Source organism: Malaclemys terrapin, chromosome 1 (genome assembly GCF_027887155.1).
Source record: "Malaclemys terrapin pileata isolate rMalTer1 chromosome 1, rMalTer1.hap1, whole genome shotgun sequence".
NCBI classification, from domain to species: domain Eukaryota; kingdom Metazoa; phylum Chordata; order Testudines; family Emydidae; genus Malaclemys; species Malaclemys terrapin.
Genome location: NC_071505.1, coordinates 107,429,160 through 107,440,488, shown reverse-complemented (window position 1 = coordinate 107,440,488; position 11,329 = coordinate 107,429,160). Strand labels below are relative to the sequence as shown.

The 11,329-nt window shown below is 45.1% G+C and overlaps 1 protein-coding gene and 1 long non-coding RNA gene across 3 annotated transcripts in view; one reads left to right on the top strand and one right to left on the bottom strand.

Moving 5' to 3' along the window:
- Positions 1–2,958: 2,958 nt before the first annotated feature.
- Positions 2,959–7,873, bottom strand: LOC128840478 (uncharacterized). The gene is made up of 2 exons (XR_008445654.1): positions 7,732–7,873; positions 2,959–6,951 (listed from the first exon to the last, which is right to left on the bottom strand). It is a non-coding gene; the product is annotated as an uncharacterized LOC128840478 (long non-coding RNA).
- Positions 7,483–11,329, top strand: part of RESF1 (retroelement silencing factor 1) — a 43,228-nt gene continuing 39,381 nt past the window's right edge. For both annotated transcript variants that reach the window (XM_054034505.1, XM_054034495.1), the window contains exon 1: positions 7,483–7,727. The gene's annotated coding sequence lies outside the window, so the exon portion shown is untranslated. The remainder of the gene's footprint in view (positions 7,728–11,329) is intronic.

Here is an 11,329-nt window from a genome sequence, read left to right as displayed (position 1 = left end):
GGCTCCCGTTAGCCACCACCTGCACTGTTGTGGCATCCTGCCCTAGTTGTCAACGGCATGTCCTCCCACCATCCCTCCCGTTAGGGGTGAACCCTCGCGGTCTGTCTTCCCTCCAAATTTGGCAAACCGATATCACCTTTTTTTCTGAATTTGGCTCCCTTAAACACCTCCATGTTACGGTCGATACCTTTTCTGGGTTTTTATGGGCCACAGCGTTGCCCAGTACTGGCTCCCGGGACGTTGTCAAGCATTGGCAGGCATGCTTTGCAGTTATGGGCGTCCCAGCCTCTATTAAAACCGATAATGGTGCTGGGTACGTCTCTTGCCGTAGGGCCCAGTTTTTGTCCCTCTGGGGTATTTCCCAACTTACTGGCGTCCCTGGTAACTCCACCGGCCAGGCGATCATTGAACGCTCTCACGCTACCCTTAAAACGCTCTTGCTTAAACAAAAAGAGGGAGCTGCCCTCGACCCGCTCATGCGCACACCACATGCCCGTCTCTTTAAGGCGCTCTATGTCCTCAACTGGTTACAGGTAGGGGCGCACGACACTCCACCAGTTGTCCGACACATCTCAGGCATTATGAAACACGACCAGTTACCTGCGGTAAGCCCCCCAGTCAGATGGTTCAATTATACACAGCAGAAATGGAAGGGCCCTGTGGATTTACTAACCTGGGGACGGGGATATGAATGTGTTTCCACCGATGCGGGTCCCCGGTGGGTTCCAGCGAAGTGGGTCCGGCCATGGTTCAAGACATGAATTGCTGAGGAGCCCGACGCCGCCACGCAGGAGCCGGACGACGACCCCGCGACACCGGACCTGCACTTGTTGTTTGTCACAGCCTAGACACCTGATAATGCTGTACTTCTATTTGTTCGGACTCCTTATTATAGGAGCAGGGGTCTTTGTATGTCCAAACTCTGTACCTTTTGTTAACCCACGACAAAATGTTTGGGTCACCTGGGCGAACCAGACTGGCCAAGAAGCCCTTTTTTGCTTGTCCATGGCCACCCCATCGGATCCCTTTAGAACGTGTCTTATTGGCTATCCTTATTTACACCCCAATGGTTTTCGTGGGTATTTATGTAATATTATGTTTTTTAATAATTCTCTATATATTTCCCAGTTGTTGAATGTCACCTGTCATCAGTTTTATAGGTTCGAAGAAAGTAGTCAGGTGGCTAGTAATTGTCCTAATGTTAGTTGGACCCTCCTACAGGCCTTACTTAAGAAAAAGGGGGGAGGTGTGGGGATGTATCATCCCTACACCAACCTAATGGAAAGTTTCATGAGGAGGTAAGGGTCATGATGGGACACTTGCCAGGCAACGGCTCATGGCCTTGCAGGTAAACAAGGTAATAAATCATGGCCTTATGTAAGGCCCCCTGGTGGTCTAGGGATTATATAAGATGAGGTAAACAAGGTAATAAATCATGGCCTTATGTAAGGAACGGTTGAACCAACCGGTGTGGGGCTATACATGTGATAAACACATGATTCTCCTTCTTGTCCAATCCGTAGATATGGGATTATAGCCTAATTGGGTTATGTAATGTTGAGAAAAACTATAAAAGAAAGCTTGTAATAAACAGGATTCGATTCAGCTTGCAACCACATTGGTCGTGTGCTTTATCCGCTCTGCATGGGACCCCACACTTATTCACGTAGCTAAAGTCGAACTCTCTTAGTTCGAACTTACTGCGGGTCCACACGCGGCAGGCAGGCTCCCCCGTCGACTCCGCGTACTCCTCTCGCCACGCAGGGGTACCGGCGTCGACGGCGAGCACTTCAGGGATCGATTTAGACAAGACGCGATAAATCGATCCCAGAAGATCGATTGCTTACCACCAGACCCGGAGGTAAGTATAGATGTACCTTTATAGTTCAGGTAAAGGGAAGATCTACACAGAGATGTATCTGGCTCTTAGACTCGTGAAACTGGGGCTCATCCTGATCTGTGATGGAAGGAAGTTCCATAGTTTTAAGGCCTTTGGTAAGTATGCTCATCCCCTGAAAGTTTTTTTTTTTTTTTTTTTTTAACTCCAGTCTCTTTCTCAGCAGATTTACTTTTTTTTACATCAAAGCTGGGGCAATTTTGGTAAGCAATTAAACCTGGTTACCCTATTTCTGCTCATAGTAAGATTAATCATTTTCTTTACGTTGTAAAGTTTTTATTTGTGTGTGATTTGAGTGTAGTATTCAGCAAATGTGTTAGCTTGCCAGCTCTGAAGACTGTAGTTCTCTGTCCAAAGAACAGATACAGGATATGTAGCATGCTTGTTTGCCTTAACCGTTATAGCAACCACCTCAACCGAGCAAGGACAGTGAATTTTCCATGCCCATTCAATCCTTGCTTTATCTGCTGTGTCGTGGAAAGAATCACCCACGCACTGATTTTAGTTCACAGACTCAGAGCCTGAGGCCTTTATTGCAATACGTACCAAACGCATTTGGGGTGCAGTTCAAAAACTGACACCCCGATGGCCGCTCGCAGGCGGGTTTTTATTTCATTAAACCGCAAGCAAAGTACAAACAATATGTCATGAGTTAAGAAACTGGGGTTGGGGTCAGTCCCCCCTCCCGGTACCTTCCTCATTATTTTTCCGAGAGGTGGGTGTTTATTTGGGTAGAGGGGCGCTTGGCGGTTTTCCCCAGGGGTGGTACTTGGCACCACTTTGGGTACATTTCTCAGCAAGGCACATGTTATTTTCCGGGGGTTTTCGGTTAAGGGGGGGGGTTATCATGGGACGCTAAAAGAAGATCTATGATTGGTTAATTTGCAGATAGCTGGAATTGAAAAATGTTGCAGATAGCCGCAACTGCAAGAATGATTAACTCTTTGCAAAAGCAATTTCTTAATGTAAGTGGATATTCTATTTTTCAAGCAGTTTCATAAACTTGCAGTTATTATGTTGCTAAAGCAGTTTCTTGCTGTAGCCTTTAGCATTGTTCTATGTTTTTCACCCCCCCCCCCCCCCCGGTCATTACCCTTGACCAAATTTGGTAGAGAACCGGGTTGTTCAGTCTTAGGCCTGTACTACTCTGTGTAAAGGCAGTCAGCATAACAGATCTCTGTTGGAGGGTTTATTTCGGGGCCTTCAGATTTAAAGCTCTGCCTATTAAAAAGAAGGTCCCCCTGTTCTATTTCCCCACAGCTGTGGGAAAGTTCCTCCTCTATCTTGGTAGGCCCTGCACTTATTGGCGGATTTTCTTGTCTCAGAGATTCACCATGTGGGTTGGGGAACAGCCCAGAGACCTTCCCCTCTGGGACAACCCACAGTCCAGGTCAATTGGGAGGTTTGGGGGGAACTCAGGCCCGCCCTCTACTCCAGGTTCCAGCCCAGGGCCCTGTGGACTGCAGCTGTCTATAGTGCCTCCTGTAACAGCTGCATGACAGCTACAACTCCCTGGGCTACTTCTCCATGGCCTCCTCCAAACACCTTCTTTATTCTCACCACAGGACCTTCCTCCTCCTGTCTGATAACACTTGTGTTCCTCAGTCCTCCAACAGCACACCCTCTCAGCTCCTTGCACCTCTTGCTCCCAGCTCCTCACACTCACACCCCAAACTGAAGTGAGCTCCTTTTTAAAACCCAGGTGCCCTGATCAGCCTGCCTTAATTGATTCTAGCAGCTGCTTCTTAATTGGCTCCAGGTGTCCTAATTAGCCTGCCTGCCTTAACTGGTTCTAGCAAGTTCCTGATTACTCTAGTGCAGCCCCTGCTCTGGTCACTCAGGGAATAGAAAACTACTCATCCAGTGACCAGTAACTACTCATCCCTCTACCTGTATCCCACTGGTCTGGGTGTGTCACACTGCTTAGGCTACAAGTACCAACAAAATTCCAAATGATGCTACACTCACTCCTGTGACATAGAACTGCACTGAGACCATCAAAATTCATTGCATAGTCTGCCCAACGTAAGATGGTAACAACTGTCTCTAACTACAACCCTGGGTTATATGTTAATTGGTAAACTAGAGATGAAAGACTCTGAATCATCAGTTCCCTGAATTGCTAAATTGGACTAGAGACAATCATTTCCTTCACTCTCCAAAGTGATATTTTCTCCAATTGTAATTGGTTCCTCTTTTAATCTTACTTTCTATGGTTATAATTCTGTTTTCTCCTAGACTTCCATAGATCACTCCTTCTTCAGATCCTGACTACACTGAGCCTTTGAGTTAGCTGAAAATGTTTTAACTGTTTAAATATTTAAAAGTTTAAATTGGGTTTAGAGAGGATAAGGTGCTAGCAAGAAGGTTGGATTCCCTGCTCCACCACAGACTTCCTCTGTAACCTTGGGCAATTCACTTGAGCTCCGTGCCTCAGTTTCCCCTCTGTAAAAATAATACTTACATACCTCACAGGAGTATTGTGAGGATAAATACATTCAAGATTGTGAGGTATTCAGATACTGTAGTGATGGGGACCAGATAAATACCTTAGATAGATAGATTCAGTCTAGCCCAGGCTAAATTGTTCAGTCAATCCACGTTAAAACTGTTAACCTCTTTTAAGCCATTTAAAATCAGTTCAGCTAATTTGATTAAATGCCCATTGTAGGTGAGGCAAAAGTGTCCTGTTTTTCTTCTACTGATTTGCATTACAGTATTTTAATAGCAGTGCCTTTCCCATATGTATTCAGTCATCATATATATTGAGGAGGGTGGGGGGTTTTAGTACTTTGTTTCCATGAGATACATGTGAAACAATGGCTTTGCTTAATGGCCTTGCCACTCTGCTATTTTTTATCATTAGGGAAGTAATTTATTCTGTGCTCTGAGGTAACAAAAGGATGTGTTCAACTAGATGGCCTCTGATGAGGTAGTTTACATTCCTGCAAAAGAATCTTTGTTCACTCCCAGGATGTCATGGCCAGCATAATAGCTTTCTCTGGACCTTTATAAAAATAACACACTAGTAATCCAGATAACCTCTGATACATATGTCTCAGTTGAATTCCCAGAGCTCTTCTTCCTTCATCCAGGACATAAACAACAATCAGAGCAGAGACAACTGTTTCCATCTTGTTTTTCTTTCTTTCAGCAGCTGCTGCTCAGGGAGACAGAATACAAACTTAGTCGTTGTGATTGAAATCACTTATTTTAACTGCTGATGCATATTAGCTTTGAACACACCTTTATAGGCCATGTCTTCACAAAGAAAAAGGTGTGTTTGCTAACATGTTACACGTTAATACCCTAGCATAGATTTGTATTAATTCTTTAACCCTAGTGAGGATCCTCAGGTTTAACTCACCACCTCATATGTGTTAAAAATACTTGTCTTGTCTACTCTAGGATTTTAACATGTTAACAAACATTTTTTTCTAGTGAAGACCAGGTCTATATGTCTCTTCATCTCTATCTGCTTTTAAAGGTGTCTCTGAAAATGGGGGTGAAAAAGGCCTTCCACACATTTTTTGCTTGTTTATGATGAAAGGTATTTTCAGAAGAAAGCTTTGTTTATATTAAAAATTCAGTTCCTGCCTAGCCTGGAAGACATTATGATTGGAGAATTAGTGAAATAAGGATATTATTAAAGGGAAGAGAGTTTAGGGTTTTTGCTGTTTTGAAATGAATGTATCTGTGAGACTGAGGGTATTATTGTGGGAAAGCTGGCTGAAGTGAATGAGAAGTTTTATATTATTAAGATCTGAATGCAACATGGTTCCATATTTCTGGTTCACTTCCTAACTCCCACAGGCTAACCCTATTTGTCAACAGTAACACTGTTACAGTGGAATGCAGCTGATGTGGGAGGTTATGATTACAGGGGGAGAGATGGACCCATTCCAGCTAGGAGTCTGAAAACTAGGAGAGCAACCTTGAACTGGATTTTGTGTTCAATCTGTACAGAGAGTGGCTTTGTGGGATGATGTGTTCCTGGTAGCCTGTGTTGCTGAGTAGATGGCTGCTAGAGCTTCCTCAAGGCAGGAGACTTGCTTCCTTAATAAAGAGACTCGAAACAGTCCCAGCTAGATATCACACTTGTGTGATCATTGTAGCCAAATCTGCATTCATTTAGATCAGGTACAATCTTTTGGCCAGCTGCAGATGGCAGAGAGCATTTTTTGCTGCTGCAGCTACTTAGGTATCCAAATATGGTACAAAAGGACTTGTCCACACAAGAAAATTTACTGGTATAATACTATATAGTTACACCGTGTTAGGGTCTGAGATGTCAAATAACCCACTGTAGGTAATAATAAGACTGTAGGTCTGTTTCAAATGAATGCAAGCCTGTCTATATAGGACACTTGTTTATGACTGACGGCATTCTCCATGCATTACCCAAGATTTCTACAACAGTTCTTACCAGGTTCTTATCGTGTTTTGAACATAATTTTCCAGAAGTCAGCAAACATAAAGATATCCTACACTAGCTTTAGCTTGGTACAGAAGGAGTGTTGGTTAAGCATCAACAAAATCATTCATCTTCTCCTGTCTTTCTGGTATGGCTCTGCAGCTGGCACAACAGTTTGACAGATTCTGCTAAGCTTTCTGCAGGTAGAGAAATTAAAGCATTCATCTTCAACGCACTCCAAAGTGATACATTTAAGCATGCATACAAAGCACTCTACATATATTTCACTTTAGTACTAGCTACTTTCTTATATTAGTTACACAAACACTGTATTCAATTATGTTTGTAATTACAGAAATAAAAGTAAAGTACACTTCTTATGCGTCTGCTAGTGAGAACTGGTTTTGTAGTCTTTTAGCATAATTTCATTCCTTATATAGAAATTGCCATTGCAACATTGCTTTTTCAGAAAGTATTTTCCCCCTTCTCCTTTGGCCTAGCTCAAAGCATGATGGGAGTCTGGTTCCATTATCATCAACACTGGTGTAACTCTCAGCGTGGTCAGGTCACTCTGATTCTGGACTAAGTGACTTTGCCGCCCAGTGTGTAGCGGAGGTCGCTTCCCTTTGTTATTTGTTTTCTGCAATCAATCAATAACGACAATAACATAGTTTTGTTTTATTTGCAAATTTATGAATTTTCAGCAAACCTACCCCTAGTGTTTGCTGGGCTTATTCCAATGGGGGGGGGGGGAGAAATTCCCCCCTCACCCCAATATTTTTTATTTCACATTTTTGTTTTCAATGATCAACTGACCCAATTGCATCAGTGGGGGACTCTCTTTGCTAAACAAATTCCAATTCCTTGCAAAAGCTTCTTCACTGCTTGCAATCCGACCCCCACAAAACTTTGGCCCAGCAGCTCCGCCCACCGCGGCTGCGGGACTCGGAGCGGCTGCAGGACAGCCTTGGGGGCCAGACGGCAGCCCACCTCGCTCGGCTTGGGTGCCTGGCGCTGGGCTCTGCTAGCGGGGAGAGAGGGAGGGAGGGAGGGGGGTAGGGAGAGCGGATGGAATTCGGAGAACGCTAGGACCGCGCGACACGCAGCTTGTCTGCCGCCGCCTGCTCCTCTGGGGCGAGCGTTCCTGGGGGCGGGTCCAGGCAGCCGGGGCGGGGCGGGGTTGGGCAGTTTGCGGGTCAGTCCGGGACCGGGTTGGAACGCGGCGCTCGGGCCGCGCGAGAGAGCGATTGCGAGCCGAGCAGAGGCAACGGCTCGCGCTCTCGGGGGACCAACAACGGATTCGCCCCTCCCCCCCCCCCACTCCATTGGTCGCGCCTCGTTCCAGCTCCCGCCGCCGGCTGCGCTTCACCGGGACCATCCGTCCCGCCCGCCTCTCCGAGCCCGCTACATGCTCAGGTACCTGCGCGGCGGCGGCGGCGTCCCGAGCGGCCGGCTGGGGAGCGCGCGGGAGAGGTGGCGGCCGGGCTCCGGGGCGCTTGGGCAAGAGGACTCCCCGCCCCCCGCTCGCTGAACCGAGGCGGAGTGTGGAGATAAAACCGACCCCCCCCCCCGCGCATCTGCGCCCCGCCGCAGCGCAATGGGGGTGGGGGGGCATCAGTCTCGTCGCCCCACTGGTTGGGGGTCGCGTCGCTGCGGGTCATCAGCCTGCGCCGCTCTCCGCGGCTCTAAGGGACCCCCTAGTGGGGGGAGGGGCGAGCGGCCCCAGGGAGCCGCGGGGTGGTGGTGGGGGGAGCTGCCTCCGCCCAGAGCTTCGCAGCCGGGCGTGTGTGGAGCCGGCCGCGCCGCTTCTCTGCGAGACGCCGGCGATCCGAAGCGGGGTTGCGGGTTCTGAGCGGCTGGCGCGGGCGCTTTGTCGCTGGGCCTCGGGAGGGAGCGGCGCCTCCTCGCTTCCCCTCTCCCCGGTGCCAAGGGAAGGAGCCTGAGGCCCAGGCGTGTCCCCAGGTTGATCACTGTTCCAGCCCGTGTCGAGTGGCTGTTACTAAAACGGGCTCCCTGGGATCGCACAAAGGATATACAATTCTCAGGGGTGAGCCTCCTGGGTGCGCGATGCTCCGCAGTTATTCATTACGGTGTTCAGGGGCTATGTGTAGGGAAACGCAGTGATTAGTTGGGTCTCGAACAATAAACTCTGCGTGTGTATTTATGTAGAATATAGAAATAATGATACTTTAGTGTTCCTGTTACTCAGAACTGTTTGGAGTTTAAAAACAGAACTTAGTGCATATAGATTTGGATGGTACTAGTTCAAATAGTATAAACGGAATGGTTCAGTGGTTTTGTACACAGCATTCAGGAGGATGGCAGTAGCCCATAGAGACATCTGCATTAACTGTACCTAGCACCCAGTTCATATCTGGCAAACAGCAACACAACATGCATCTTGCTTCTGACTTATTCTGCATATAAAAAGAACAGGTTAGGACAATTTGAACTATTAGTTGGATTTCACAATAAAGGTTAGTATGACTGCAAAGTAACTGAATTCACTAACAGTTTTGTTTGATGGTGTTGAGATTAACACTATTTCTAAAACTTGAGTTCCAGGTTTTGTCTTGGACATATCACTTTAGTTTTACTCTTCTGACACTCCTTTAACTGTTTTATATACATTTGAACAGTTTCAACCAGAGAGACTAGAAAGACCTGCCATAGCCCAGGGCACTCACCTGGGAGGGGGCAGACCCTTCAGATTCCTGTTCCACATCAGGTCAGACTGTGATCAGATACAAAGGTGGTGACCATGATATACGAACCTTTATAGACTACAGTGCAGATTAGAATTCTTTTGAATACAAAGAAAAATATAGTTTCCAAAGATGTTTTCATGTTCAATTCAAGATGGTAATGTAAATAAAAATCCCCCAGTCATCAGTTTTTGTGCCATATGCTGATCTCCATATATCCCTCAATACCATGGTCCATTCAGGACTTGCATTTATGATTCAGCCTAGAACCATTAATGCACATCTAAGGTTATACTGTGACGATCTAAAACTCTGGCTAGAAGGGACACCCAGAAGCTGAGTGGTGTGACTGAACTACCAAACCAATCTGTGGAGCTAAAGAAGAAGAAAACTTTCATCGTAAGGGACATAAATTGTTAGCATCACAGATATGATGAACTGGAATTCTCCGAAGTGCACTGAAAACATAGTTTATGCTATTTGCAAGGCCAAAGCATACAGCGGAAAAAGGAAATACAAGAACAGAATCACTAAAACTTGCTCCATAAACTCGTGCTCATGCCATTGGAAGGTAAATAAAAGCTGAGGAGGCTTGGTCTGTGTCTCAAAAAGCTATTGGCATGCTGAAGATTGTGAGTCTTAAGAACCATGTTGTCCAGCCCTCTCAACCTTTTTTTTTTTTTTTTGGGCCATTGAGCTAATAGCAGGCTTCCTTACTCTAGCCAGCCTCACGGGATGACTTAAAAAAAAAAAAAAAATAATAACAACCTCACCATAGTAACTTATGACTACACTTTGATTCTTTGTAGGTGAGCTAGAGTCCCACCATGCTTTGTGTTTATAATTCTTTGTATTTAAGCTTAACTTTATCTGCCCTATTGTGTTATCAATAAGCTGAATTTTGCTTGACCGTAGCATATTAGTAAGGGGTTGTGTGTCCTCTAACCCATTGACTATTAGGAAATGTGTCCAGATGGCCAGAAAAGGGCTACTTGTGATTGAGGAGTGGGTAGCTGTTTTCTGTAATTGATGAAGTAATGATCTTCTGATAGATGCTTTTAGTTTATCAGGAACCACTCTAGCAAATGTTTTGTCATAATGATCTGGCTACAAATATCTTTTATGATTGAACAATCCATTATTTTATAAAGAAGGATATTGAACAATTGAAAATGGTTCAGCGAAGAGCAGTCAGAATGCTAAAAGGATTAGGAAGCATGCCTGATAATAGTAGACTCAAAGAACTCAGTGTATACTTCTAAGAACCAGGGTCAGGCCAATGGTTGATCTAGCCTACTATCCTCTCTCTGTTTGTCAGTGGCCAGTACCAGAGCTTCAGGGAGAGTGTGCCAAACAGGACAGTTGGAATGATCCTCCCCTGTTTCTCACTTGGCTTCTGGCAGTCAGAGATTTAGGGCCACCTCAAGCTTGGGGGTTGTATCCCTGACCATCTTTGCCTAATAGCTGTTGATTCTTCTTAACCAAGGGAAAGTTAAGGGGTGACTTGGTTAGTCTATACGAATCTACAGGGGGAACAAATGTTTAATAATGGAATTTTCAGTTTAGCAGAGGCAGATACAACGTGATTCAATGGTTGGAAGTTGAAGCTAGATAAATTTAGGCTTGAAATAAGGGATACATTTTTAATAGTGAGAGTAACTAATCATTGGAACAATTTACCAAGGATTGTGGTGGATTCTCCATGACTGACAATTTTTAGATTTAAGTTTGGATCTTCTTATTAAAAGATGTGACCTAGGAATTATTTTGAGGATGTTCTTGGCCTATGTTATACAGGAGGTCAGACTAGATGATCACAATGGTTCCTGCTGACCTTATCCCTGAAACAGGTGTCTTCAGCTTACCAATCATGTAAAGCAGTGCTAGTAAATATTCATCTTTTATAATTCTTTGTGTATTAAGCTCACAATTCTTTGGCCAAAAATTCCAGAATTCTTGCTGTGTTGGCCAAAGCTTGTCTACGATAGTCTCACAGTAGCTCAGTTTAAAATAAAGCACTAACATCTGTTATCATTAGGACTGTACTGTAATATCCACTCTTCTTATTCTGACCTTGCTGACATAGTCCAGAAGCAGAAAGGACTAATTAACAAAGTTTGGTGGTTGTCATAAATGGGCAATGTAATTGACCAGATAGGCAGGGAACATTTATTGTAAGGGAGATGTTCTATAATCAGTGTAACAGCAAACCATTGAGTAATGAATTGATTAATATCTAAGTCACTAAGAGATAATTATGGCCACAGATGGCTTCAGGATACTCCTGGGGGAATTCTGTGCCACTGCATGTGT